This window comes from Schistocerca cancellata, chromosome 11, assembly GCF_023864275.1.
Source record: "Schistocerca cancellata isolate TAMUIC-IGC-003103 chromosome 11, iqSchCanc2.1, whole genome shotgun sequence".
NCBI lineage: Eukaryota > Metazoa > Arthropoda > Insecta > Orthoptera > Acrididae > Schistocerca > Schistocerca cancellata.
Window position 1 is genome coordinate 45,471,015 of NC_064636.1, and position 26,946 is coordinate 45,497,960.

The 26,946-nt window shown below is 42.7% G+C and overlaps 3 non-coding genes across 3 annotated transcripts; 2 read left to right on the top strand and 1 right to left on the bottom strand.

The window, feature by feature from the left end:
• Positions 1–17,709: 17,709 nt before the first annotated feature.
• Trnas-cga (transfer RNA serine (anticodon CGA)) lies at positions 17,710–17,786 on the bottom strand. The gene has a single exon. It is a non-coding gene; the product is annotated as a tRNA-Ser (tRNA).
• Positions 17,787–17,905: 119 nt separating this feature from the next.
• Trnas-cga (transfer RNA serine (anticodon CGA)) lies at positions 17,906–17,982 on the top strand. The gene has a single exon. It is a non-coding gene; the product is annotated as a tRNA-Ser (tRNA).
• Positions 17,983–18,206: 224 nt separating this feature from the next.
• Positions 18,207–18,283, top strand: Trnas-cga (transfer RNA serine (anticodon CGA)). The gene has a single exon. It is a non-coding gene; the product is annotated as a tRNA-Ser (tRNA).
• The last annotated feature ends 8,663 nt before the right edge of the window (positions 18,284–26,946 follow it).

The window sequence follows — 26,946 nt, forward strand, 5'->3', positions numbered from 1 at the left end:
TTATCTCAGTTCTGTCAGTTTTCGTACTTTTGACAATAAATTAAACGAACAGAAATGTACCAATGAAGTTAACTATCTCACGCAGTGGCGCGTGAACTTAAGAGACGCGAAGACACAGAGCTCAAACGCTAAAGGCTTGGACTCAAAAATCTCCCAGATGTTAAAGACTAGCAGACGCTAAAAACGATAACTATTCTTGCGTTAGGTTTATATAGTAGCTGTGAAGCAAAAGAGATGTTCGTTAGAAACTCTCTGAATAAAGCCCGTTGCTACTTTGCATATAAAACACTAATCCGTTGGCTCCTTTATTCTTTTATTTAATTTTTTCTATTTTAAAACGGTAATTCATGATTTTATATGAAATACAGGAAATATTCATGGCCAGTTCGAATAAATTTTAGTTTAAAAAAGACCAGATATTTATCGATTGTTACAAGTTACGGCGATTAATATTTAAATTTATTATTATTATTATACACGTAGTAGACCCTTTGTGGATCACGTGAAGCTTCTACAGTTCTTCCTGCGGTTTTTCCATGAGAACTTAATTTTCTCGTTCATGGCTTTCTTTCTTTAATCCGTCCGCTTTGTACTGGTCTTTTAGGACCTTGTCTCTGGCTGGACTTCCCGCTTGCCTATTTTGCTTTTGTAGATGTTAGGTCTGCAGTGTCCTGAATGGTGAGTTGAGCATCAGTAAGGTCTCTTCGTACTTGTTCGGCCCATGTCGTATTTGAAATTATGATGATGAGATCCCATACGCCGAGGAGCATAGGGCATGGTGCGGGAGAGCCGCACCGCTGTACAAGGCAAGGTCCTATCGGAGGTGGTTTGCCGTTGCCTTCCTCCGACCGTAATGAGGATGAATGATGATGATGAAGACGATACAACAACAGCAAGTCATCTCGAGGCAGGAAAAAACCCTGACCCCGCCGGGAATCGAACCCGCGACCCCGTGGGTGGGATACGAGAACGCTACCGCTAAACCACGAGCTGCTTACTGGGGACGCAGCCGGGATATGGAATAATAAATAGTTAATTATTTTTTTCCATCTCTCTCGTCTTCATTTGACTGTCCCTTATAAAATCAGCTGCAGCAGTTTGATGTACTCGTATATGTAACTCATAATCCTCGATCCATCATTCTTTGGATGATCGTACTCCAGCGTATAAAACAACATGAAACTTCCGATCTACGAGGTGCATTCAAGTTCTAAGGCCTCCGATTTTTTTTTTTTTCTAATTAACTACTCACCCAAAACCGATGAAACTGGCGTTACTTCTCGACGTAATCGCCCTGCAGACGTACACATTTTTCACAACGCTGACGCCATGATTCCATGGCAGCGGCGAAGGCTTCTTTAGGAGTCTGTTTTGACCACTGGAAAATCGCTGAGGCAATAGCAGCACGGCTGGTGAATGTGCGGCCACGGAGAGTGTCTTCCATTGTTGGAAAAAGCCAAAAGTCACTAGGAGCCAGGTCAGGTGAGTAGGGAGCATGAGGAATCACTTTCTGGATTGAAAAATGGCATCCACGTCTCATCCATTGTCACAACCGACGAAAAGAAAGTTCCATTCATGCTGTCGTTGCGCGTCAACATTGCTCGGCAACGTGCCACACGGGCAGCCGTGTGGTCGTCCGTCAGTATTCGTGGCACCCACCTGGATGACACTTTTCGCATTTTCAGGTCGTCATGCAGGATTGTGTGCACAGAATCCACAGAAATGCCAACTCTGGAGGCGATCTGTTCAACAGTCATTCGGCGATCCCCCAAAACAATTCTCTCCACTTTCTCGATCGCGTCGTAAGACCGGCTTGTGCGAGAGCCCGAAGTTGTTTCGGTTTGTTGTCACACGATGTTCTGCCTTCATTAAACTGTCGCACCCACGAACGCACTTTCGACACATCCATAACTCCGTCACCACATGTCTCCTTCAACTGTCGATGAATTTCAATCGCTTTCACACCACGCAAATTCAGAAAACGAATTATTGCACGCTGTTCAAGTAAGGAAAACGTCGCCATTTTAAGTATTTAAAACAGTTCTCATTCTCGCCGCTGGCGGTAAAATTCCATCTGCCGTACGGTGCTGCCATCTCTGGGACGTATTGACAATGAACGCGGCCTCGTTTTAAAACAATGCACATGTTTCTATCTCTTTCCAGTCTGGAGGAAAAAAATCGGAGGCCTTAGAACTTGAATGCACCTCGTATAACATTTAGTAATCGGTAAACTGTTTTCCCACAGTTGTTTTGTGCGGCTGTAAGCGAGAAATAATCTAGAAAAGGTTTGAAATTATAGTTTGCAGAAAGTCGCTAAGCGTTCTGATTATAAAATACAGCCGGCCGGGGTGGCCGAGTGGTTCTAGGCGCTCCAGTGTGGAACCGCACGACCGGTACGGCGTGTCCTTAGGTTTGTTAGGTTTAAGTAGTTCTAAGTTCTAGGGGCTGATGACCTCAGAAGTTAAGTCCCATAGTGCTCAGAGCCATTTTTTTTTTATAAAATACTGTATGAGTACAGTCTTCTTTATTCTAATGACTGGTCTGACGCGATCCGCCACGACTTCCTCTACCGCGCGAATCACGTCCTCTCAGAGCAGAACTTGCAACCAAAGTCCTCCGTTATTTGTTGGACGCCTAAAAAAAAAAAGGAAAAAAAAGGTTCAGATGGCTCTGAGCACTATGGGACTTAACTGCTGAGGTCATCAGTCCTAGAACCGCTCGGCCACTCCGGCCGGCGGACGCCTTCCGGTGCATACAGAAGAATGGAAAAGAAAATTGAGCATGTGTCGGATGACGATCATTTCGGCTTCAGGAAATGTAACAACACATGAGAGGCAATTCTAGCTTTGCGGTTGATACTGGAAGCAAGACTGAAGAAAAATCAGGACACGTTCACATGATTTGTCGACCTGGAAAAAGCGTTCGACGCTGTAAAATGGTTCAAGATATCCGAAATTCTGAGAAAAATAGGGGTAAGCTGTAAGGATAGACTGGTAATATACAAGAGCGAATAATAAGAGTGGACGATGTAATGTAATCAACCGTCGGAGATAAAGTTTAACTCATGTGAAAAGTACGATGCCCGCAGTAGAGAGTTTAGGTAATTTCATTATGTTGCCAGAAAACGTGTTTAATTTATTTAATTACGAATATTTTCTTTTATGATAAATAATGGACTCGTTTAAGATGTTAAATGCTGTATATATATATATATATATATATATATATATATATATATATATATATATATATATATATATATATATATATTGGAGTTTATTAAGGTCAGTAGACCAAAGAATCTAGAATGCAGGGGAATGTCTGCAACTTCCGGGCACATGTTGGCTTGCCGACCACTTCTTTGTCAGTATTGGAAGAAGGTGGACGTGTTTATGTGACAAGTGCAGTATAATAGATTCAGAGTATCAGTGTTCATAGTGAAAATAGTGTAGTTACTAACAAAAAGTACGAAAAAATATAATTTTTAGCTGAAAGTGTTTCAGATCCGGTGGTGTTTATTTCAAACAAAAAGAAAACCCAGGCCATGCTTGTTGGAATGATTATTTTGCAGGCAAAACTTCGAGAACTCCCTAGACAAACGAGATCTGCAGTGTGTAATCTTTCAGCAGCTACTAAAAAGTAAGTCTTGCTGAAATTGTGCTGCAACTAGTCGTATTATTCTCATACAAAAACACGTGGTGAGAGTGTGGTCCTACCACAACATAGCGCGTAAGGTTCCACAATTTTTCAGTTATCTAAGAAACGAGAGAGATAACAACCAGTACAACGACCAAGAACGAAGAGCTCGGATTAAAAAGGCTGTAAGACAGGGATGTAGTCTTTCGCGTCTACTGTTCAGTCTGTACATCGAAGAAGGAATGATGCAAATAAAAGAAAGGTTCAGAAGTGGGAACAAAATTCAAGGTGAAAGGATATCAATGATACGATTTGTTGATGACATTGATATTCTGAGTGAAAGTGAAGAAGAGTGTCATGATCTGCTGAATGGAATGAACAGTCTAATGAGTACAGAATATGGAATGAGAATAAAACGGAAAAAGACGGAAGTAAGGAGAAGTAGAGGAAGTGAGAACAGCGGGAAACTTAACATCAGGATTGATGGTCACGAAGTACAAGGTGCATTCAAGTTCTAAGGCCCCCGATTTTTTTTCTCCGGACTGGAAAGAGATAGAAACATGCGCATTGTTTTAAAATGAGGCTGCGTTCATTGTCAATACGTCCCAGAGATGGCAGCACCGTACGGCAGATGGAATTTTACCACCAGCGGCGAGAATGAGAACTGTTTTAAATACTTAAAAAGGCGACGTTTTCCTTACTTGAACAGTGTGCAATCATTCGTTTTCTGAATTTGCGTGGTATGAAACCAATTGAAATTCATCGACAGTTGAAGGAGAGATGTGGTGATGGAGTTATGTATGCGTCGAAAGTGCGTTCGTGGGTGCGACAGTTTAATGAAGGCAGAACATCGTGTGACAACAAACTGAAACAACCTCGGGCTCGCACAAGCCGGTCTGACGACACGATCGAGAAAGTGGAGAGAATTGTTTTGGGGGATCGCCGAATGACTGTTGAACAGATCGCCTCCAGAGTTGGCATTTCTGTGGGTTCTGTGCACACAATCCTGCATGACGACCTGAAAATGCGAAAAGTGTCATCCAGGTGGGTGCCACGAATGCTGACGGACGACGACACGGCTGCCCGTGTGGCACGTTGCCGAGCAATGTTGATGCGCCACTACAGCACGAATGAGACTTTATTTTCGTCGGTTGTGACAATGGATGAGACGTGGATGCCATTTTTCAATCCAGAAACAAAGCACCAGTCAGTTCAATGGAAGGACACAGATTCACCACCACCAAAAATATTTCGGGTAACCGCCAGTGCTGAAAAAATGATGGTGTCCATGTTCTGGGACAGCGTGGGCGTAATCCTTACGCATTGCGTTCCAAAGGGCACTACGGTAACAGGTGCATCCTACGAAAATGTTTCGAACTAGCAAAAACGTCTGGGAAGGGCTGCGCGTGTGCTGTTTCACCGAGACAACCCACCCGCACATCGAGCTAACATTACGCAACAGTTTCTCTGTGATAACAACTTTGAAGTGATTCCTCATGCTCCCTACTCACCTGACCTGGCTCCTAGTGACTTTTGGCTTTTTCCAACAATGAAAGACACTCTCCGTGGCCGCACATTCACCAGCCGTGCTGCTATTGCCTCAACGATTTTCCAGTGGTCAAACCAGACTGCTAAAGAAGCCTTCGCCGCTGCCATGGAATCATGGCGTCAGCTTTGTGAAAAATGTGTACGTCTGCAGGGCGATTACGTCGAGAAGTAACGCCAGTTTCATCGATTTCGGGTGAGTAGTTAATTAGAAAAAAAATCAGAGGCCTTAGAACTTGAATGCACCTCGTATTATAATGGGAACGTGTGTTTCTGTCACGTTGTTCCGGCGTGAGCGTTAGGGACGAGGAGATATATATTATACTAGAAGTTGAGAGTTGGCAATACTCTCTTAGGACGTAAAGGTTGGCTACAGCGCGCATACACAAGCTCTGGAATCTAAGATATTGTCGCGCTTGGCAGCGCACGAATTAACTAGTGGCAGTTTGGAGGCCCGTGTAGGAGCCCGCCTGCTGTGTGTTGGGGGAGGGGTCGTCGCCGAACTGCCGTACTGCCGTGTCCGCCAGCAGCGACACAGGATTTGGCATTGAGTTGATATTTTTTATAATCTGCAGCGCGCTTATTAATTTAAAGAAAAGGTTTGGTGTATGTGCGTAGCAGCAGACGGTTATTTTGATAATGATAGGAGTTGAATTCTTAATTGGAAACCATTGTTAGATTAAGTATTGATTTTTGTCATTGATTGCTTTTGTAATTGTCAGGGAATTGTTTCACTATGTATTCAATTCAGAAGTATTTCAGTCAAGAGTTTGATTAATTTGTAATATTGCTGTAATGCAATTGGAGGCAGATTTACATACGAAGCGATTGTTCAAAGAGCTTCTAGCGTTTTGTTAATTGAATGAGAAAGAATCGCTTTCAGAAAATAGTTTTTTTGTTTGGGTTATCATTTATCTAGTTTAGATTTGACCAAACCCTTCCTCTTGAATTATATGTAGTTGTCGTAAGCAGCAGCAGCCGCAGCAACAGCAGGAGCCGCCATACAGAACATGCATTGCACTCAGCATGAATAATAGGTTTTTTTTATGTTTTTGTTAAATAATGGAATGCAGCAGATCAAGCAGTGGCAGCAGAAAGGCCAAGTAAGTTATTTGTTGCGCACAGGACCAATTAAAAAAAAAAGTTTAGGCGATCTCTGTAATAGTAAAGTTAACATGAGTACAAGCACGAGATTTTCAGTAGAAAACACGAGATAAGAAGATAGAGCTCGCGACTTCCAAACTGACATGTGATTACATTTTCACGCAATTTGAGTGCATACATCCTGAGAAATCAGTACCCAGAACAACCACCTCTGGACGTAATAACGGCCTCGATACGCCTGGGAAGAGCTTGGATGGCGTGTACAGGTACAGCTGTCCATGCAGCTTCAACACGATACCACAGTTCATCAAGAGTAGTGACTAGCGTATTGTGACGAGCCAGTTGTTCAGCCACATTCACCAGACGTTTTCAATTGGTGATAGATCTGGAGAATGTGCTGGCCAGGGCAGCAGTCGAACATTTTCTGTATCCAGAAAGGCCCGTACAGGACCTGTAACATGCGCTCGTACATTATCCTGCCAAAATGTAGGGTTTCGCTGGGATCGAATGGAGGGTAGAGCCACGGGTCGTAACACATCTGAAATGTACCGTCCACTGTTCAAAGTGCCGTCAATGCGAACAAGAGGTGACCGAGACGTGTAACCGATGGCACCCCATACCATCACGCCGGGTGATACGCCACTATGGCGATGACGAATACACGCTTCCAATGTGCGTTCACCGCGATGTCGCCAAACACGGATGCGACCATCATGATGCTGTAAACAGAACCTGGATTCGTCCGAAAAAATGAGGTTTTGCGATTAGTGCACCCAGGTGCGCTCCTGTCTGTGATGCAGCGTCGAGGGTAACCGCAGCCACGGTCTCCAAGCTGCTGCAAAAGTCGTCGAACTGTTCGTGCAGATGGTTGTTGTCTTGCAAACGTCCACCATCTGTTGACTCAGGGATAGAGACGTGGCTGCACGATCCGTTACAGCCGTGCGGATAAGATGCCTGTCATCTCGACTGCTAGTGATACGAGGCCGTTGGGATCCAGCACGGTGTTCCGTATTACCTTCCTGAACCCACCGATTCCATATTCTGCTAATAGTCATTGGATCTCGACCAACGGGAGCAGAAATGTGCGATCCGATAAACCGCAATCGCGATAGGCTGCAATCCGACCTTTATCAAAGTCGGAAACGTGATAGTACGTATTTGTTCTCCTTACACGAGGAATCACAACAATGTTTCACCAGGCAAAGCCGGTCAACTGCTGTTTGTGTATGAGAAATCGGTTGGAAACTTTCCTCATGTCAGCACGTTGTAGGTATCGCCACCGGCGCCAACCTTGTGTCAATCCTCTGAAAACTAATCATTTGCATATCACAGCATCTTCTTCCTGTCTGTTAAATTTTGCGACTGTAGCACGTCATCTTTTTGGTGTAGCAATTTTAATGGCCAGTAGTGTAAGTAAACTTTAAATGGAACTTTAAGATATTCAAATGTATTTACAGCCGACAAAGTTTTTCTGAATCACGCTTTAGCTGTGTCGTTTTTATTTCAAAAGTCGTGTACAGTCACAGTCTCTGTACTGTTGTCCTCTGATTATCGCGCTGTTAACACGCAGTATGAAGATGGCTGACGTTGTGTCCTGCTACGAAGTGAAACACGCGTGTGAAAAATCGTCGAATAGGGCGAGAAACAGGTTGTTCTTAATGTTTTTCATAAATTTGCAGAAAAAACCGGCATTGAAGTTTCCCGAGGAACTGTATTTGATACAGAATGAGATTTTCACTCTGCAGCGGAGTGTGCGCTGATATGAAACTTCCTGGCAGATTGAAACTGTGTGCCCGACCGAGACTCGAACTCGGGACCTTTGCCTTTCGCGGGCACGTGCTCTACCATCTTCGCAGGAGAGCTTCTGTAAAATTTGGAAGGTAGGAGACGAAGTACTGGCAGAAGTAAAGCTGTGAGTACCGGCCGTGAGTCGTGATTCGGTAGCTCAGATAGTAGAGCACTTGCCCGCGAAAGGCAAAGTTCCCGAGTTCGAGTCTCGGTCGGGCACACAGTTTTAATCTGCCAGGAAGTTTCATATCAGCGCACACTCCGCTGCAGAGTGAAATTCTCATTCTGGAAACATCCCCCAGGCTGTGGCTAAGCCATATCTCCGCAATATCCTTTCTTTCAGGAGTGCTAGTTCTGTATTTGATACAGTTGAGAAATAAATACACACTGGATGTGTAGCACAATCGGTAGCATGGCAGATTGGTAATTTGCTGCAATTTATGGATCGCCGCCATACGAAAGCAGAGAATGAAAATAGGCGTGGTAAGCTAATTTACTGAGATGTATATCGCCAAAATTTGCAATGACCCTAATAGCATAAGTAGCTTAACTCAGACGTTTCAGCAGATTTTTCCGCGTATTATTTCATTCTCTTTAAAAATTAAATGACATTCGCGGGTATATTGTTTCTCTGTCCGTATCTTTTAACGTCTGAACTGCAACTGCTCACGTCATAGCAGGTTAGTTGGACCGCTGCCTCAGTGCTGTGCAAGTATAATGCGCCGGTGAAGATATTGTCCCGTATTATCGCTCGGTCTGTGTGTGTGTTGGTGTGTGTGTGTGTGACAGACATCATAAAACGTGTCCTTATGATTGTACTTGACTGTAGTGGGCACAGCTTGGTTTCCACTCCACGTGAAACGAAAGTCAATGATATTGAAGCAAACGCGGAAGAATACATGATGTAATGTTTGCATCAGTTGTATTCTTATGATGAACGGAGTATAGTTTCCATCACATTGCCCGCAGAGGACAAAGGCTCCACGTGGTCGGCGATCTCCGGCGGCGATTGGGTTGCCGCTAGGGCTCTTGATATTGTTGAAAATATCAGGTATCGGATACATCGATTTTTAAAAGAAAACATCACTATCGACATACCGAGAGATGCATCGATGTTTCGGCGGAAAAAATATTGACGTACATGCCTATAAGAATATCAGCTGTACAGTATAAATATAATGCCAGTTTCAGAGCTGAATATTTAAGTATTGATTTATTATCAGATATTCTGTACATCAACAAGCTAGCAGCCTGCCTATACCCCTTACAAGAGGAGGTCACGACGTTTGGAACGCGGATTTGCTGCAAACTTCGTACACTCTGTAAGTAGGCTGTTTAGGGTTCTGTATGAAAATCACTGGCTGTGCTGTGTGCAGTCTGTGGCTGGTTAGCATTGTTGTACAGGGTGATTCAAAAAGAATACCACAACTTTAGGAATTTAAAACTCTGCAACGACAAAAGGCAGAGCTAAGCACTATCTGTCGGCGAATTAAGGGAGCTACAAAGTTTCATTTAGTTCTACATTTGTTCGCTTGAGGCGCTGTTGACTAGGCGTCAGCATCAGTTGATGCTAAGATGGCGACCGCTCAACAGAAAGCTTTTTGTGATATTGAGTACGGCAGAAGTGAATCGACGACAGTTGTTCAGCGTGCATTTCGAACGAAGTATGGTGTTAAACCTCCTGATAGGTGGTGTATTAAACGTTGGTATAAACTGTTTACAGAGAATGGGTGTATGTGCAAAGGGAAAAGTTCTGGACGGCCGAGAACGAGTGATGAAAATGTAGCAGTATCTGGAGATGTTAGAGAATTGGCTGTTCCCTCAGCTCGAACAAGAACCACAACAACTCATATTTCAGCAGGATGGAGCGCCACCACATTGGCACTTATCTGTCCGTAACTACCTGAACGTCAACTACCCGAGGCGATGGATCGGCCGCCAGGCAGCCCGTGACAGAGCACTTCATCACTGGCCTCCAAGAAGCCCTGATCTTACCCCCTGCGATTTTTTCTTATGGGGGTATGTTAAGGATATGGTGTTTCGGCCACCTCTCCCAGCCACCATTGATGATTTGAAATAACAGCAGCTATCCAAACTGTTATGCCTGATATGCTACAGATAGTGTGGAACGAGTTGGAGTACCTGGTTGATATTGCTCGAGTGTCTGGAGGGGGCCATATTGAACATCTCTGAACTTGTTTTTGAGTGAAAAAAAACCTTTTTAAATACTCTTTGTAATGATGTATAACAGAAAGTTATATTATGTTTCTTTCATTAAATACACATTTTTAAAGTTGTGGTATTCTTTTTGAATCACCCTGTATTATTCGCTATTGTAGTGTTGCGCAGTTGGAGGTGAGCCACCAAGCAGTGGTGGATGTGGGAAGAGAGATGGCGGAGTTTTGAGAGCGAATGATCTGGACGTGTGTCCATCAGAGACAGTAAATTTGTAAGACTGGATGTGATGAACTGACATATATATTATGACTTTTGAACACTATTAAGGTAAATACATTGTTTGTTCTCTATCAAAATCTTTCATTTGCTAACTATGCCTATCAGTAGTTAGTGCCTTCAGTAGTTAGAATCTTTTATTTAGCTGGCAGTAGTGGCGCTCGCTGTATTGCAGTGATTCGAGTAACGAAAATTTTTGTGAGGTAAGTCATTCATGAAAGGTATAGGTTATTGTTAGTCAGGGCCATTCATTTGTAGGGATTTATGAAAGTCAGATGGTGTTGCGCTAAAAATATTGTATGTCAGTTTAGCGTTGATCAGGATAGGTAAAGAGCGAAATGTCTGAGTACGTTCAGTTTTGCTCAGCTGTTTGAAAATCAAATAACGTAAGGGGTTTATCAGCACAGTAATTCATTAATTTTTCTAAGGGGACGTTTCATATGTTGCATTAATTGCAATAATAATGTATTAGTGTCTGGAATCTGTTTCTCTATGCTTTTTGGCAGTGCATTTTCACCGGCAACATTCACATTCTGACAAGCAGAAAATGTGTCTTGACTCATTTGAGAAAACGGTGAGGACCCAAAACCTGAATCTGCAGTATTTGCAATATTGTGTCCTGTTATTTCGTATTCCTGAGGCAAGCTGTTGCCGACCAATCGATTGATAATGCTTCCCTGTTCACTAATTCTTTCACTGTCTACATCATTGTTTGCCGCCCGCTCCATTTCCCTATGCACAATTACCAAATTACTATGCTGAACATTAGTTAATTCATTACACGGTGGTGCTCATACACTGCTATCGTCTTCACTGTCATTTCTCAGTTTACTTTGGAGCTTAGTATTACGTTTTTCACACGCCATTATTGTCACAATGTTTCACACGATAACACAGAAAAGCACAATTTGAAGAGCAAAAATAAGAAAACATATTAACATAGCACTGAAAATAATATCTAGTTAATCGCAAGCGCAGATGCAAAATACTTCGTGCAAATCTACATGCACGCCACAACTGTTTTACTGTACAACAATGAAAAACTACAACTACAAAGGAAATTCTCTTTATAATTACGCGCTAGCAGTAAACAACAGCTACGCTAATTACACAAACTACAAGAAAAAATCAGAAGATTCCAGTGAGGTATCCTCGGCTAAGGCCGGTATTACACTATCAAATTTCTTTGTCAAAGATTTGATCAAAGATGTGATCCAATATTCCGTCCAATATATTTGACAAAGATCTTTGACGTAGCGCTAGAGGGGGTATTACACTGTCATCAAATTTTTCGTCAAAGTTCAAGATGGCTGACAACAACTTGTTATTAACCGCAGCAGTTCTACGTACTCCAATTGCATTGTGTGCACATGCGGAAACGAAGTGGGGGAAAAATGGAACCATACATACGAGTTTGACAGTCTTAAAAGTCCTGGGGTTACAACTTGATAATAAATTCAGTTGGGAGGAGCACACCACAGAACTGCAGAAAGGCCTTAACAAATCTGTATTTGCAATTCGAGTGTTAGCAGACATAGGCAACATAAAAATGAAAAAGCGTGCATACTTTCATTCCATAATGTCATATGGGATAATAGTTTGGGGTAAATCTTGAAGTCAAACAAGTTTTCAAGGTCCAAAAGCGTTTAATACGTATTATTTGTGGAGTAAATTCACAGACCTCCTGCAGAAACCTCTTCAAAGAACTGGGTATACTAACTACTGCCTCTCAGTATATTTACTTCTTAATGAAATTTGTCGTAAATAATATATCTCTTTTTCCAACAAACAACTCAGTTCATACATACAATACCAGGAACAAAAATGATCTGCACAAGGACTTAAAAGCACTTACTTTAGTTCAAAAAGGGTTCCACTACTCAGGAACACTCATCTTCAATAATTTGCCAGGAAACATAAAAAAATTTAGTTACAAATAAATATCAGTTTAAAAGGAGCCTGAAAGACTTACTACTGGCCAACTCCTTCTACTCCATTCAGCTTAAAAAAAATCTACATGTCCCACATCCACGAGGATCTCCTCAGCACGGATCTATGGAATGAAAAACTAATCTAATCTGGGTGAAGCCGTGGGTTTTACGACGACACGATAAAAGCATTCAACAAAACTTGTTACGTGAGCTTACAGTGGAAGACGTCAAGTCGTACATCAATTACTTAAGAATGGATGAGCATACATTTCTGTATGTGCTCAATGAACTGTATCCTCATGTCACAAAGCACAATATTCACTTAAGAACTGCTACATCTGCACTTTAACACTCCGATTCCTTGCTACAGGAGAGAGTTATGTTAGGTTAGGTCAGGTCAGGTTAGGTCTCCAATCTTCTTAATCTATTTTTGTATTCAGGGTGCCTCACGTTGTAAAGCGCCTCATCAGCTTCAGACATCTCTATTAATTTTGTAGTTGTCGGCACACACCAATTGCATTTACCGGCAATGGTTATAAAAACACTACAGACGACAGTACGCTGCAGCGATGCTAGCGCTCCATGTGGTAACATGTCACATTGCAGTGAACAGAAGACAAGCGGTTTCTTTGATAAAATATACAGCGAGGCCCTAGATTTGATCAAATATTGGACGACATTTGACAAAGTCCCTATTACACTATCAAATATCTTTGACAAAGATATTAGACAAAGATATTGGACAAAGAAATTTGATAGTGTAATACCGGCCTAAGGGTCGATATATGAAACACCCCTTTAGAAAAATTAATGATTTACTGTGCTGATAAACGCCTTACGTTATTTGATGTTCAAACAGCTGAGCAAAACTGAACGTACTCAGACATTTCTCTCTTTGCTTTTTCTGATCATCACTGACACACAATTTTTTACCGCAACGCAGTCTGACTTTCAGTAATCCCTACAAAAGAATAGCCCTGACTAACAATAACCTATACCTTTCACGAATCACTTACCTCACAAAAATCTTCGTTACTCGAACTACTGCAATACGGCGAGCGCCACTACTGCCAGCTAAATAAAAGATTCTAACTACTGAAGTCACTAACTACTGATAGGCATTGTTAGCAAATGAAAGATTTTTGTAGAGAACAAACAATGTATTTACCTTAATAGTCATAATATATATAGCAGTTCATGAAAAATTACAAAACTCCGCCATCTCTCTCCCCACATCCACCACTGCTGGCGGCTCACCTACTGCGCAACGCTACGCGCTGTTCACATCCAGCTGCTGCTGCCCAACACTACAATGGCAGACAACAATGCAAACTAGCCACAGACTGCACACAGCGCAGCCAGTGATTTTCATACAGAGCGCTACCTAACGTTGCCAATAAGAAAACATAAACAGCCTACTTACATTTAGCGCAACGCAATCTGACTTTCAGAAATCCCTACAAAGGAATGGCCCTGACTAACATTAACCTGTACCTTTCACAAATCACTTACCTCACAAAAATCTTCGTTACTCAAGCTACTGCAATACAGCGAGCGCCACTACTGCCAGCTAAATGAAAGATTCAAACGACAGAAGGCACTAACTACTGATAGGCATAGTTAGCAATTGAAAGATGTTAATAGAGAACAAACAATGTATTTACCTTAACAGTTATAATATATATAGTAGTTCATGACATCCAGTCTTACAAATTTCAAAACTCCGCCATCTCTCTGCCCACATCCACCACTGCTGGCGGCTCACCTCCAACTGCGCAACTCTACGCGCTGTTCACATCCAGCTGCCCAACACTACGGCACCAGTTGCATTGAATAAATGCTATGTTTCCGCATACGCAAGGTGAATTGAGGTTTTCCGTGGAAAAACAAAACTCGTTAAATGGTTCAAATGGCTCTGAGCACTATGGGGCTCAACTTCTGAGGTCATTAGTCCCATAGAACTTAGAACTACTTAAACCTAACTAACCTAAGGACATCACACACATCCATGACCGAGGCAGGATTCGAACCTGCGACCGTAGCGGTCTCGCGGTTCCAGACTGCAGTGCTTAGAACCGCACGGCCACTGCGGCCGGCAAACCTCGTTAACATTTTAAAAAACATCTCTTTCAGCCGATAATCTGGAAGCAAACCATGCATAACGCAGCATTTCCTTAAATATCGGCGCTGGTAATTGGTCATGCAGTATCGAGTGTATTTTAATAGCGTCTTCACCAGATGCAATCTGCCGTTCTCTTTGCATTAAATACGAACCATGGACCTTGCCGTTGGTGGGGAGGCTTGCGTGCCTCAGCGATACAGATAGCCGTACCGTAGGTGCAACCACAACGGAGGGGTATCTGTTGAGAGGCCAGACGAACGTGTGGTTCCTGATGAGGGGCAGCAGCCTTTACAGTAGTTGCAAGGGCAACAGTCTGGATGATTGACTGATCTGGCCTTGTAACATTAACCAAAATGGCCTTGCTGTGCTGGTACTGCGAACGGCTGAAAGCAAGGGGAAACTACAGCCGTATTTTTTCCCGAGGGCATGCAGCTTTACTGTATGATTAAATGATGATGGCGTCCTCTTGGGTAAAATATTCCGGAGGTAAAATAGTCCCCCATTCGGGTCTCCGGGCGGGGACTACTCAAGAGGACGTCGTTATCAGGAGAAAGAAAACTGGCGTTTTACGGATCGAGCAGGTAGATTAGAAAATTTAAAAAGGGAAATGGATGGGTTAAAGTTAGATATAGTTGGAATTAGTGAAGTTCGGTGGCAGGAGAAACAAGAGTTTTGGTCAGGTGAATACAGAGTTATAAATACAAAATCAAACAGGGGTAATGCAGGAGTAGGTTTAATAATGAATAAAAAAATAGGAGTGCGGGTAAGCTACTACAAACAGCATAGTGAACGCACTATTGTGGCCAAGATAGACACGAAGCCCACGCCTACTACAGTAGTGCTTTATCAAACCAGTCGCAGGACTGAAGATCACAACAACAACAACAACGAACAATTTTGAAGACACGGATAAGCATACATTTTCAGTATCATTTTATGCGTTTGGTCGTTTCCTAGTCGATAGTTATGAATACCATATTACTTGTAATAATAAAAATTTTGTAGACTCCCAAGTAACATTGTAAATTTAATAAAATTTCAGCCGAATAGACATAGTTTCCCATTATATCAATTGTAATGCAAATAGTAAACAAAATGACTGTTAGAAATTAAAAAAAATGACCAACGCGACTCGATCCAGCGATTACAGGGCTTGAACGCTAACCACTTTTTTTGTCGATAAAGTTCGTTGCGTTTGGTCTGGGCGGACGTCACAAGACATTCGTCCAGGTTGATTTTTGATTCCTTGACTCAGTTCTTCTATTACAGAAAGCTCGCAGCTCTCTGACCGAACACGCTGAGCTACGGTGCCGGCACCACTTGGTTTCCGCCGGTTCGTAGTAAGAATGGCCACGCACAGGTATGTATTTGACGACCGAAATTACCTTGCGATTTTCTTCTTGAGAAGGACGCGCTACTGGTTACACATTTTGTTGTCCTCATGGAGTGCTACGAGTGTACGAAGTTTGCAGTAAATCCGCCTTCCAAACGTCGTGGGCCCCCCTTGTTAGAGCAAGAATTGAAAGGAAAACGATATATGTTCACGTTTTACGATAAACACTTTTCTAAAACCAAAACTTAACTCCGCCACGAAGGCCCAACGGTACCGACCGGCCGCCGTGTCATCCTCAGACCACAGGCGGCACTGAATCGGATATGGTAGGGCATGTAGTCAGCACACCGCTCTCCTGGCCATATGTCAGTTTCCGAGACCGGAGCCGGTACTTCTCAGTCGAGTAGCTCCTCAGTTTGCCTCACAAGGGCTGAGTGCACCCCGCTTGCCAACAGCGCTCGGCAGACCGGATGGTCACCCATCCGAGTGCTTGCCCAGCCCGACAGCGCTTAACTTCGATGATCTCAAGGTAACCGGTGTTGCCACTGCGACAAGGCCGTTGGCAACCACTTTTCTAACAATAATAAGACTAAAAACAGCCGACCAGTTGCAATGGATAAAGAAATCTTTACCTAGGTTTCGGCAGATTTAAATCTGTCTTCTTCAGAAGGCGGCCTGAGGACAATGAACATCATAGTTTACATTAAAAGGTATGAAACTTAAGTCAAGAATAGAGTTTAACACATATTAGAGAGCTCTTGTATTACAAAATATGAGAAGGACGCCTGGTACTTACAATTTTTACATAAATATGGAATGATATATCATCGTCGTTTTTACAAATATCTGCATAGATCCATTAGTCCAAATTAAAATATAGCCCTGAAAATAGGGTTTGTCATGTAAATAAAAATTAGTACATGGATGTAGCAGAGCTCACAAGCGAGTGAGTATCATCGGCCAGCGTAGTTACACTGCGGCCAGGGCAGGTGGCGCTCATGTCGCGAACCATGTGCCGATTGGCGTACCAAAGCAACGTGTAAGTTATCAATATTAATAGCGTCCTTAGATAAAGTGTCAATAAAAAGAGGGAAAGCGTTTGACACTCCCGTTATAACAGTATGGGAGCCTTGGTATCATTAACGTAGATATATACATCAAAAAGGCAGGTGGCGCTTACGCCGAGAGTTACATACAGTGGCATATACAGCCAGAATATAAAAGTTACATTACAATATTAGTGAAGCACACACACTGTATATAAGTCAGAACTTTAAAACTATCAGTAATGGCTCTTAAGACAAAATTACGAACCCTGGTCCACAATCCAGTTAATACACATTCTCAGGGAGCCAAGGTTTTAGAGCCAAAGAAAATCACATGAGGGCCGATGTAGTGGGAGCAATACATCGTGAGAAAACCACATTACATAAAGGGTAGTGAGCTTAAAGATTTGAAAGTGCATCATAGCTTCCTGAGAAAATAGATTACTGAGGTTACCAGCACTAATGTTATACCATAAACAGTACAGGTTTAAAGCCTTCGAAAAATTGTCTACAAGCAAGGTTCAACTGGTCATTCAGTCTTTGAGCTCTAGATGTTTAAAAATTTGTAACTCTTCCCACAGATCTAGTCTACGCCCTTTGACTTGTCTGTGTAGGATAACCGTGTCTTCTAACTGTTTAGGCGTATGGCCGGCTATCAAGAGGTGTTCAGCAAAAGTAGAGTTCCCAGAATGAGATTTTCACTCTGCAGCGGAGTGTGCGCTGATATGAAACTTCCTGGCAGATTAAAACTGCGTGCCCGACCGAGACTCGAACTCGGGACCTTTGCCTTTCGCGGGCAAGCGCTCTACCAACTGAGCTACCGAAGCACGACTCACGCCCGGTACTCACAGCTTCACAAGGTTCGCAGGAGAGCTTCTGTAAAGTTTGGAAGGTAGGAGACGAGGTACTGGCAGAAGTGAAGCTGTGAGTACCGGGCGTGAGTCGTGCTTCGGTAGCTCAGTTGGTAGAGCGCTTGCCCGCGAAAGGCAAAGGTCCCGAGTTCGAGTCTCGGTCGGGCACGCAGTTTTAATCTGCCAGGAAGTTTCATATCAGCGCACACTCCGCTGCAGAGTGAAAATCTCATTCTGGAAACAACCCCCAGGCTGTGGCTAAGCCATGTCTCCGCAATATCCTTTCTTTCAGGAGTGCTAGTTCTGCAAGGTTCGCAGGAGAGCTTCTGTAAAGTTTGGAAGGTAGGAGACGAGGTACTGGCAGAAGTGAAGCTGTGAGTACCGGGCGTGAGTCGTGCTTCGGTAGCTCAGTTGGTAGAGCGCTTGCCCGCGAAAGGCAAAGGTCCCGAGTTCGAGTCTCGGTCGGGCACGCAGTTTTAATCTGCCAGGAAGTTTCAAAAGTAGAGTTGTGAATATTCGCTCCTTTTTTCTAACAATGGTAAATGCCTATAAGTTGCACATTAGTTGTCCAATGGGTCCGTCGTTCGGTTTCGTCAGATATCGGTTTTGTCCGGATCACTTCACGCCGATTTCCTTGTTATTTTTTTTTTTTCCATTTCTGCCAACGCCAGCGACGCAGCAGTTGCAGTGTCAAAACTGCTTGGTGAAGCTAAGCATTGCAGTTTCTGTTGGCAGCGCCGAGCGTCGATTACGTCAGCATTTCCCCTCACGCGTCTCCACCCACCGCAAAGACCAGTCTTGCGATTTAGATTTTTGTTCGTCATTTTCAGCAACTGTTTTTGAAGAATGCCGAAGTGAAGAAATAGTACACTAATTTTTTAAATATTTTTTAACGCAACTGGTGTGGCATTTCTTCACATCGGAAGTCTTGTTATTGCATTCACATCGCCAGCCCCCTAGCAATCGGACTTCTTTTGTGCCACATATACTTCCTTCACACAGTCAAAGTGAATGGTTGGGCGTGATGAAAGCTCAAAAAGTAGTAAGACTCATTCACACAGTGAAAGTAAAATTATGTTCTACTTCAGTTTCAAAAGAACTACTTCAAATATTTACCGAAAATTATGAAAAAAACAATATAAAATAAAAATATCGGTTGGCTCTTACATAGAAGATTACAGGAAAAAGTGGCTGATTGCTGTAATCTTCTATGTAAGAGTCAATCTATGTTTTATAAACAGCCACTGGCACAAAATATCAGCTTTTGACAAAATAGCATAATAATATCGATTCTCGATACTCGATATACTGCCGTGTAAATGCCGGTGTCATATATTTACTGCTAATTGGAAAATGATGTGTCGTTATATCGATAATTTTTAAACTTTCCTAGTTGACAAGACATTCTGGTCATGTGAAGCATGTTAGCGGCAAGAAACAATCAATGCCTTCTCTGCACGATAGCAATGGATACTATCGAAGACAGTGCTGCCAAAGCATAGTCACTAAACACAGCCTTCCGAAATGCCTTCACAAAAGAAGACGAAGTAAATATTCCAGAATTCGAATCGAGAGCAGCTGCCAACATGAGTAACGTAGAAGTAAATATCCTCGGAGTAGTGAAGCAACTTAAATCACTTAATAAAAGCAAGTCAGACTGTATACCAATTAGGTTCCTTTCTGAGTATGCTGATGCATTAGCTCCGTACTTAACAATCATATACAACCGTTCGCTCGACGAAAGAGCCGTACCCAAAGACTGGAAAGTTGTACAGGCCACAGCAATATTCAAGAAAGGCAGTAGGAGTAATCCACTAAATTACAGGCCCATATAGTTAACATCGATATGCAGCAAGATTTTTGAACATATATTGCGTTCGAACATTATGAATTATCTCGAAGAAAACGGTCTATTTACACACAGTCAACATGGGTTTAGAAAACATCGTTCTTGTGAAACGCCGGCCGGAGTGGCCAAGTGGTTCTAGGCGCCACAGTCTGGTACCGCGCGACCACTACGGTCGCGGGTTCGAATCCTGACTCGGGCATGGATGTGTGTGATGTCCTTAGGTTAGTTAGGTTTAAGTAGTTCTAAGTTCTAGGGGACTTATGACCTCAGCAGTTGAGTCCCATAGTGCTCAGAGCCATTTGAACCATCTTGTGAAACACAACTAGCTCTTTATTCGCATGAAGTGTTGACTGCTACTGACAAGGGATTTCAGATCCATTCCGTATTTTTGGATTTCCGGAAGGATTTTGACACTGTACCACACAACCGGCTCGTAGTGAAATTGAGTGCTTATGGAAGGAATATCGTCTCAGTTATGTGACTGGATTTTTGATTTCCTGTCAGAGAGGCCACAGTTCGTAGTAATTGACGGAAGGTCATCGAGTAAAACAGAAGTGATTTCTGGCGTTCCCCAAGGTAGTGTTATGGCCCTTTTGTGTTCTTTATTTATATTCACGATTTTGGAGACAATCTGAGCAGATTGCAGATGACGCTGTCGTTTATCGACTAATAAAGTCATCAGAAGATAAAAAAACTGCAAAACGATTTAGAAAATATATCTGAATGGTGCGAAAAGTGGCAGTTGACCCTAAATGACAAAAAGTGTGAGGTCATCCACATGAGTGCTAAAAGTGAGTCGTTAAACTTCGGTTACACGATAAATCAGTCAAATCTAAAAGCCGTAAATTCAAGTAAATACCAAGGAATTACAATTACAAACAACTTAAATTGGAAGGAACACATAGAAAATGTTGTGGGGAAGCCTAACCAGAGACTGCGTTTTATTGGCAAGACACTTAGAAAATGTAATAGGTCTACTAAGGAGACTGCTTACATTACGCTTGTCCGTATTCTTTTAGAACACTGCTGCGGGGTGTGTGATCCTTACCAGATAGGACTGTCGGAGTACATCGAAAAAGTTCAAATAAAGGCAGCACGTTTTGTATTGTCGCGAAATATAAGAGAGAGTGTCACAGAAATGACGCAGTATTTGGGCTGGAAATCATTAAAATTTCTCACGAAATTCCAATCACCAACATTCTCCTCCGAATGTGAAAATATTTTGTTGACACCGACCTACATAGGGAGAAACGATCGCCACGATAAAATACGGGAAATCAGAGCTCGTACGGAAAGATATAGGTGTTCGTTGTTTCCGCTCTCTATACGAGATTGGAATAATAGAGGATTGTGAAGGTGGTGCGATGAACCCTCTGCCAGGCACTTAAATGTGATTTGCAGAGTATCCATGTAGATGTAGATGTAGACATCCCTCGTCTGTCGTCCGAAAAGCTGTTCCCTGCGAGGTTCGTGTCCGCATAACCTGTCTGTGATGTTGGTAGCAGACTGAGTAGGCGCAGTCCGCGATACAGCAGTTGCCACGTGTGTTCCGCTTCTGGAGTGTCGTTTCGTCCAGGTAGCATCATAAAGAAACTATTAGATCTGGCAAAAAAAACTGAACTGAAATAAATAACTGGTTATTATTCCAATAAGTGACAAATGGCAACACCACGCATCGTCTGTTTGCCGACGCTTGTATTTCTACTTCACTATTTCCCTGTCAGTCTGGCTGTGTCTTATCGCGAGTGATAAATACATTGACCGTGCGATGTTTTTATACGACGGAAATGGCTTGTGAGTAACTGCTAATACTCTGCGTCATCTGTTTACGAACGAATAGCCTTCTAATTGGATCTCACGTTGTCTGGCCATGGATAAATCACAGTGACCTTATGATGCGCGTACTTCCATGGGAGTAACACATGGCATAAACTGTTACTTTCAAAGATCTGGAAATACTTAAGTACTTCAGGTTAGTGGTAACCAGAATACTCGATAAGGGGAATCCAGCCCTGTTTTGTTTATCGAAGACGTTAAAAGGACACTTTTCGCTCGCTTGGATTACCGACGATGTATCTAGATGAAGGAATCCAGCACCAGCTGAATATCTGACTACTACACCACTTTGCATAAAGAGTTCGCGAAGTGTGATTTGTGTGGTAACGAATTTTGGAGAAGCCAAGCACAACGAAGAAAAAAAAACATAACAGTGAATTTGTCCACTTTAAGAACTGTGGCGTCCGGTTTAAGAAAGTAATGAAAAAATCACAGGTACTTGGCCAAACGGCAGAAACTTGCCAGGTGTAGATGTATGAAACCGGAATGTGGTTGCAATAATTAAACTCTGTTGTTTTAAGCTGATAAACAATATTATATCCAAAATAATGTTCATTGCTGCTTATACATGTCGACCACTGTTCCTGCAGGCTATGAATCCCACGCCAACAATGAAAAACAGTTCTCCTTTTGAAGCGAACCAGTCAGCGAGCCATTTTCATACATTTTCATCGAACTGAAGCGATGTTCAGTGATGCAAACAGATGATAATCGGACGGAGCCAAGTCTGGAGTGTAAGCCGCATGCCGTAGTATTTCTCTGCTGAACGCCTCGATCGTTTCCCTGACCCGTTTCTCTGTGTGTGACGGGCGCCATCATGGAGCAATATGACTTTGTGTTGCCTTCATCCATATTCTGGTCGTTTTTCACGTAATGCTCGATTTATATCGATCATTTGCTGTTGGTAGCGATGAATGGTAACGGTTTCATCAGGTTTTAGCAACACATAACAGATGACACGCTTCTGATATCACCAAACAGAGAGCGTTGTTTTCTTCCCAAAGCCATTTGGTCTTGCAATGGAAGTCGATGGTTTGCCTGGATACATCCATGATTTACGAGGTTAGGATTCTCAAAATATATCCATTTTTCATCACCTGTCACTATTCCATGAAGAAACGACTTTCTTTTGAACTGTCGAGTAGTATTTTTACAAGTGGTCTTTCCACTAGCTTGTTGTCTTTCATTCAGTTCATGCGGAACCCATTTTCTCACTTTCTGCACCTTTCCCAGAGCTTTCAGCCGAAGAGAAACGGCTGGCCGGTGTGGCCGTGCGGTTGTAGGCGCTTCAGTCTGGAACCGCGTGACCGGTACGGTCCCAGGTTCGAATCCTGCCTCGGGCATCGATGTGTGTGATGTCGTTAGGTTAGTTAGGTTTAAGGGGCTCCGGAACGCCCTATACTTGCAATGTTAAAATAACGCTTATAAATTACATCTTTCCTCACAAAGTATTTGAGGTAGGAAGTTGAACTTTTTACAGATTATTTATTGGAATATGGGCTACAACTTAACACAGGGATTTTACAAAATTTTAGTTCAATTATTAAAGATGATTTTTTTTCAATTGTAATGAAAATTCACAACATTTTTTTGCAATTTTTTATTTATATATTCAAAAATATACAGTTTTTTGGAAAAAGGCTGTGTTAAATTATGCAGAAGGTACTGTGTAACATTTACTGAAAGCTTGAAAGAAATATGTTTGGAAGATCCTTAGAAAACATGTAATTAGTATGAGAAAATAAAAGTTTTGGGACTCGAGCGACAAAGATTGGATTAACTTTTTAGTGCATTCCAGGTCCATAGGATGGATTATCTTCATCCTCTGCAAACTCCTCCTCCAGCTTCCTCTTGTTCCTCCTCCTGTTTACTCTTGCTTGTATTTCTAGACTCTTTACAGCCCTGTCTGCAGCCCGAAGGCGTTCCTTGTCTAAAGCAAGCATCGCTCGTACCATGTTAGAACCTATCTTCATTCTCATATTTCTAAACACCTTGCACCTTACAATGTTGCCATCATTGAAAGTCACAACAGCAACTTTACTTTTACTCATTATTATACTTCAACAAAACAGAGACTCAAGAAACAGAATTAATTACGAATATTTTCGAGATAACGACAGAGTAAATAAACATGAAACAATCGACAATCACACCAGCGATATATATTGAACCATCACAGGTTAGCCACAACACATACTTTATCTCACATCACTAAAATGTACCTGATGAACACGGACGTTACTAATAATAACCATTTGACAGCAGTTTAACAGCGCCACAGTGGGTCACGCCCATGTAGAACACATTTCAAAAAAAAATTTAAAAATAGTTGTAGTCTTCGGAATTGAATAAATTATATATCTATTAAAAGGTAATAGTCTGCAGATTCAGAAAACGCAAAAAAGTAAAAATTGAACTTTTCATGATTTTGAGCCTTTCCGGAGCCCCTTAAGTAGTTCTAGGTTCTAGGGGACTGATGTGCACAGATATTAAGTCCCATAGTGCTCAGAGCCATTTTTGAAGAGAAACTGCTTTCTGCGTCACATTCAATTGTTCCGTGAGTTCCTGTTCAGTATCATCTTCATCCAACAACGCCTGGAATCGTTGTTTTCGAATTTTTTCGGTGGTTTCCCGCGCTCGCCGTTTCTCACGTCGAAATTACCACTTTATAACATTTTTAACCACTCAAAACACCATGTTTTCCCAAAAGCATGTTCCCCGAAAGCCTCGACGAGCGTTCGATGTGATTCTGCACCAGTTTTCTTCAAATGATAACAGAAAACCAATGCTGTACGCAGATCGTAGTTTGCAGGCACAAAACTCCACATGTTCACGGCTTTGAAACAGGTACCGATGTATGGAACTTGGGTTACTGTGTGTTGACATTCGTCGTCAGCCGTTACAGGAAGCAGATGGCGCTGGATACGCGGTCTCACTGGACCTACACTGACGGCTAGCACCATCTGTAGGGAAATTCCGGTTTCGTAATTCTACACCTGGTAGCTTCGAATTTTGCCTACATTACCTATTAATCATACTTGAAAAAGCAATTATAAAAGAATACACTTTTAATAGCGCAATGAAATTTTTCGGGGGCTCAACTTTTGAAACTAACTTTGTGAAGCTGCTTAGATACATCTACATCTACATCTACATGACTACTCTGCAAATCACATTCAAGTGCCTGGCAGAGGGTTCGTCGAACCACAATCATACTATCCCTCTACCTTTCTGTTCGAGCTCTGATTTCTCGTATTTTATTTTAATTACCTATGTAGGTTGGGCTCAACAAAATATTTTCGCATTCGGAAGAGAAAGTTGGTGACTGAAATTTCGTAAATAGATCTCGCCGCGACGAAAAACGTCTTTGCTTTAATGACTTCCATCCCAACTCGCGTATCATATCTGCCACACTCTCTCCCCTATTACGCGATAATACAAAACGAGCTGCCCTTTTCTGCACCCTTTCGATGTCCTCGGTCAATCCCACCTGGTAAGGATCCCACACCACGCAGCAATATTCTAACAGAGGACGAACGAGTGTAGTGTAAGCTGTCTCTTTAGTGGACTTGTTGCATCTTCCAAGTGTCCTGCCAATGAAACGCAACCTCTGGCTCGCCTTCCCCACAACATTATCTATGTGGTCTTTCCAACTGAAGTTATCCGTAATTTTAACACCCAGGTACTTAGTTGAATTGACAGCCTTGAGAACTGTACTATTTATCGAGTAATCGAAATCCAACGCATTTCTTTTGGAACTCCTGTGGATCACCTCACACTTTTCGTTATTTAGCGTCAACTGCCACCTGCACACCATACAGCAATCTTTTTCTAAATCGCTTTGCAACTGATACTGGTCTTCGGATGACCTTACTAGACGGCAAATTACATCATCTGCGAACAACCTAAGAGAACTGCTCAGATTGTCACCCAGGTCATTTATATAGATCAGGAACAGCAGAGGTCCCAGGACGCTTCCCTGGGGAACACCTGATGTCACTTCAGTTTTACTCGACGATTTGCCGTCTATTACTACGAACTGCGACCTTCCTGACAGGAAATCACGAATCCAGTCGCACAACTGAGCAGCTTGATTAGAAGTCGCTTGTGAGGAACGGTGTCAAAAGCTTTCCGGAAATCTAGAAATACGGAATCAACTTGAGATCCCCTGTCGATAGCAGCCATTACTTCGTGCGAATAAAGAGCTAGCTGCGTTGCACAAGAATGATAACCACATTTCGCATTAGCACACCACCCTCATCTTGTATGGAACGCCGATAGCCTCTCAAAAGTCATTAACTGAAAGGTTCTGGAAACCTAGACAGCTCAAGAATGCTAAGCCGGTTCAGCTTGGCATTACGGCACAGACCAGCAGGTATGGCTGCCAGTTAGTGATGATCGCGCGCATCGGACTTAATCCGTGGGGCAAACGAATTACGTATTTCGAGCTGTGTAGATTCAAATTCGATAGCCAAGATACTGAACCAAGACCTGTATCGAAAGTAAATACAAAGGGTTTACTCTTCTAACGTAATGTGAGAGAAAGTTAACACTTGGATTTCTGTGGATATACGGTATTTCGTTTTCGCAATTGCAAGGGCGACTTTGTAGTGTGACAAGCTACGATCTGTAGGTTGCTGATAAATAAAGGGTGTTTCCGCAAGAGTATGCAGAAATGTAACAGGACATACACTATGTGATCAAAAGTATCCGGTCACCTGCCTGAAAAAGACTTACAAGGTTGTGGCGCCCTCCATCGGTAAAGCTGGAATTCAATATGGTGTTGGCTCGCCCTTAGCATTGATGACAGCTTCCACCCTCGCAGGTATATGTTCAATCAGGTGCTGGAAGGTTTCTTGGGAATGACTCAGGGAGTGCTGCACTAAGGAAAGGTATCGATGTCGGTCGGTGAGGCCTCGCATGAAGTCAGCGTTCCAAAACATCTCAGAGGTGTTCTGTAGGATTCAGGTAAGGGCTCTGAGCAGGCCTGTCCTTTACAGGGATGTTATTGTCGTGTAACCACTCCGCCACAGGCCGTGCATCACGAACAGGTGCTCGATCGTGTTGAAAGATGCAGTCGCCATCCTCCAATTGCTCTTCAACATTGGGAAGCAAGAAGGTACTTAAAACAACAATATAGGCCTGCGATGTGATAGTGCCACGCAAAGCAACAAGGGGTGCAAGACCCCTCGATGAAAGACACGACCACACCATAACACCACCGCCTCCGAATTCTACTGTTGGCACTACACACGGCTGGCTGATGACATTTAGCTGGCAATCCCCATACCCACACCCTGCCATCGGATCGCCACATTGTGTTCCGTGATTCGTCACTCCACACAACGTTTTTCCACTGTTCAATCGTCCAATGTTTATGCTCCTTACACCAAGCGAGGTGTTGTTTGGAATTTACCGACGTGATGTGTGGCTTACGATCAGCTGCTCGAC